This window comes from Urtica dioica, chromosome 8 (assembly GCF_054948205.1).
Source record: "Urtica dioica subsp. dioica isolate 48M chromosome 8, U.dioica_male_clone48M_v1_H2, whole genome shotgun sequence".
NCBI lineage: Eukaryota > Viridiplantae > Streptophyta > Magnoliopsida > Rosales > Urticaceae > Urtica > Urtica dioica.
Window position 1 is genome coordinate 6,301,924 of NC_142763.1, and position 4,088 is coordinate 6,306,011.

The window sequence follows — 4,088 nt, forward strand, 5'->3', positions numbered from 1 at the left end:
TTCGGGGCTATGGCGACAAGGAAGAGGAAAAGCACCTCCTGCTCACGCATGAAGAATGGATGGCCAAGCAGAAGAAGAACCATGGAGTCGAGTCTTCTTCCAGCTCATCGAGGCGTGGCGGGTACGGCGGAGATGGCCGACCACGTGGTAGAGGCTGAGGACGAGGGCGAGGTCGAGACATGCGAGGTCGCGGCAGCAGCGTACCCCATCAAGAAGGCACCACGACCCGAAGAGACAAAAGCACGGTGAAGTGCTATAATTGTCAGAAGCTCGGGCACTATGCATCGGAGTGCCGCAACAGGAACCACGGCGAGGAAGCGAATCTGATGAGTTTCCATGAAGACGAGCAACCCGCACTCATGTTCACCGAGCAGATAGTGAACTTGAAAGTGCGCAGAGACGAACAGGAGACGAGCATCGTAGGCAAGAGAGACGCCAAGCTCGGGCGAGAACCGGTCAGAGAGAAGACCGACCTGGAGGAGCCAGTCGATGTAGAGTCGAGCCCGGAACCCGAGCTGATGATGGCCGAGAAGAGGCCCAGCCCAGAGAAGACGGCCACCGAGACGGTGATGCTTGTCGAGGACAAGGTTATTGCAAACCTACTCAGAGACGGAGAAGAGAAAGTCTATACCGACGTTTGGTATTTAGACAATGGTGCGAGCAACCACATGACGAGAGATCGAGCTAAGTTTGAAGAGCTCGATGAAAAGATCACAGGGAACGTGAAGTTTGGCGATGAATCAATCGTCGAAATCAGAGGCAGAGTATCCATCCTGTTCCAAGGCAAAAACGGGGACCAACGTCTATTGACCCAGTTGTACTACATCCCGAAGCTGAAGAGTAACATCATCAGCCTTGGTCAGATGACGGAGGTCGGAAACACAGTGGTGCTAGCCGGCTCGTACTTAAAGAGGTGGAACAGTAGTGGTGCCCTGTTGATGAAGGTGAAGAGAACGCCAAACAGGTTGTACAAGATACTCCTAGAGATAGGCCAACCTGTCTGCTTAATGGCGTCCCTAGCAGACCCGGCTTGGTTGTGGCACGCACGACTTGGGCACGTAAACTTCTACGCGCTCAAGATGATGGGAGAAAAGGAGATGGCCTTTGGGGTACCAAAGATCGAACACCCCAACCAGCTGTGTGAATGCTGCATGGTCGCGAAGCAGGCAAGAGTGCCATTTCCGATCAAGGCCAAGTTCCGAGCAGAGCAACCCCTCCAACTGGTGCACGCGGACTTGTGTGGTCCAATTACCCCGGCGACCCTAGCCGGAAGTAAGTACTTTCTCCTACTTGTTGACGATTACAGCCGTTGAATGTGGGTATATACGCTCAAGGAGAAGAGTGGAGTCTTTGAAGTTTTTAAGAAGTTCAAGAGGCTCATGGAGAACCGGTCTGGACACAGGTTGAAGACTTTGAGAACCGATCGAGGTGGAGAGTTTACGTCCCAGCAGTTCGAAGAATTATGTAATGAAGAGGGAGTCGAACGCCACCTTACTGCACCGTACACGCCTCAGCAGAGCGGTGTAGTGGAGAGAAGAAACCGCACTGTGATGGACATAACAAGGAGTTTGCTGAAAAGCATGGAAGTCCCGGCAAGGTTCTGGGGAGAAGCAGTTAGACACGCGGTCTATCTTCTCAACCGCTTGCCGACGAAGGCGCTAGGCGAGTGCACCCCTTACCAAGCATGGAAAGGGAAGAAACCTCATTTGGAGCATTTGAAGGTCTTTGGGTGCACCACACATGTGAAGACTGTGGGGCCACACCTCAAGAAGCTCGATGATCGGAGTATTCCGATGGTGTACCTTGGCGCCGAAGAAGGGAGCAAGGCACACAGGTTTTACGACCCCCAACGCGGCAAAGTGCATGTGAGCAGAGACACCGTGTTCGAAGAGGAGAAGAAATGGGACTGGCACGATGAGAAGGGAGAGCCCGAACAAAACTCAGTGGAGTTCATCCTCGAAGAGGCAGAAGCGGTCGAGCAGGAAGAGGGGGAAAGTCCCAGCCAAGGACCAACAATGTCCAGCTCAACGGAAACTAGCTCCCTTGGAACCAGCTCACCACCAGGCTCGCCCAACCTAGGATCAAGGATGAGCACCCCGATACTAGAGAGTTCTAGCTTAGGAAGAACCATCTCGGGAGACTCGTCAATCAAGGACGGACCAAGAGGATTCCATCCCCTATCCGATGTCTATGGAGAAGCAAGAGAGCTTGAGTTGAGCCATGATGAGCTCTTGTTGCTTAGTGAAGAGGAACCAGCTAGCTATCACGAAGTAGCCACTGAGAAGGAATGGCAGGAAGCAATGGAGAGAGAGCTAGAGTCCATTGAGAAGAATCAGACATGGGAGCTAGTCGACCTTCCAAAAGGTCACAAGTCCATTGGTCTGAAGTGGGTCTACAAGCTAAAAAAGGATTCAGAAGGCAAGGTCCTCAAGCACAAAGCCAGATTGGTCGCAAAAGGATACGTACAGAAGAAGGGAGTTAACTTCGAGGAAGTTTTTGCTCCAGTAGCCAGACTTGACACAATCAGGCTGATCCTAGCCCTCGCAGCTCATCGAGGCTGGAAAATCCATCACCTGGACGTCAAATCGGCATTCCTAAATGGTGAATTGGAAGAAGAAGTCTACGTTGGTCAGCCAAAAGGCTTTGTAGATCAGACTGCAGAGCACAAGGTGTACAAGTTGTCAAAATCCCTGTATGGATTGAAATAAGCACCACGTGCATGGAACACTCGACTCGACAGGAGTATGAAGAGTCTTGGGTTCAAAAAGTACTCTCAGGAGCAAGCAGTCTACACGAGGAATAACGGAGAGGAGGCCCTCATCGTCGGTGTGTACGTCGACGACCTGATCGTGACTGGATCTAGTGCAGAAGGCATAAACGGATTCAAGGAGCAAATGATGAAAGAGTTCGAGATGAGCGACCTCGGACTACTTTCATACTACCTCGGCATCGAAGTCGATCAAAAGAAGGAATGCATCACGTTGAGACAGACGGCCTATGCGAAAAAGATCTTGAAGCAGTTCGAGATGGCGGATTGTAACCCGAGCAAGTACCCGATGGAAGCAAAGTTACAGCTCGGGAAGGATGAAAAAGGAACACTAGTGGATCCCACGGAGTATTGGCGTGTCATCGGGTGTCTCAGGTACCTAACCCACACCCGGCCTGACATCTCATATGCAGTGGGCATGATGAGTCGTCACATGGAGAAGCCTACTAGTCTACACCAGCAGGCGGGAACGACGAGCTACGGGATCCAATATGGAAGAGGAAGTGAAGCTGAAGAACTGGTTGGTTTTACCGACAGTGATCTAGCCGGTGATGTCAATGGCAGAAAAAGTACCGGAGGGATGGCATACTATCTCAACGGGAATTTGATCACTTGGCAATCTCAGAAGCAGCGAACTGTGGCTCTACCTTCCTGTGAGGCTGAGTTATGGCAGCAACTGCAGCAGCATGTCAAGCGTTGTGGCTGAGAAGTTTATTGAGTGAAGTGACTGGAGCCGAGCAAAAACCAGTGACTCTCTACGTGGATAACAAGTCCGCAATCGCATTGATGAAAAACCCGGTGTTTCATGGACGCAGTAAGCACATCGACACCCGCTTTCACTTTATTTGCGAGTGTGTGGAGAAGCGAGAGATCATCGTGGAATTTGTCAGCACCAGAGAGCAACGTGCGGACATACTCACCAAGGCTCTGGCGAGAGTTAAATTCGCAGAGATGAGAGAGCTGCTCAGCGTGAAGAACCTCGAACCAAGTCAAGCTTAAGGGGGAGAATGTGAGATTAATAAGCTTAACTTGGTGAGCAAGTCTTTACAAACTTGGGGAGCAAGCAAACTTGATGAGCAAGGATACTTGATGAGCAAGGATTTTAATGTAGTATTTCATTTCCTATAAATAGCCATAGTTGTATGCATTTCATTTTAAACTCAAAAACTTGTATTTGACATATTATCTTCTAAGCAAAGAGAAAGAACTTTTCTCCCAATATAGTGTTTCCCTTATTCTCCTTTCAACTCTTTATCATTGCTTTGGCAACGATCATATATTTGGAACCAACAATATTGTCGTTTTTATATATATACATGTA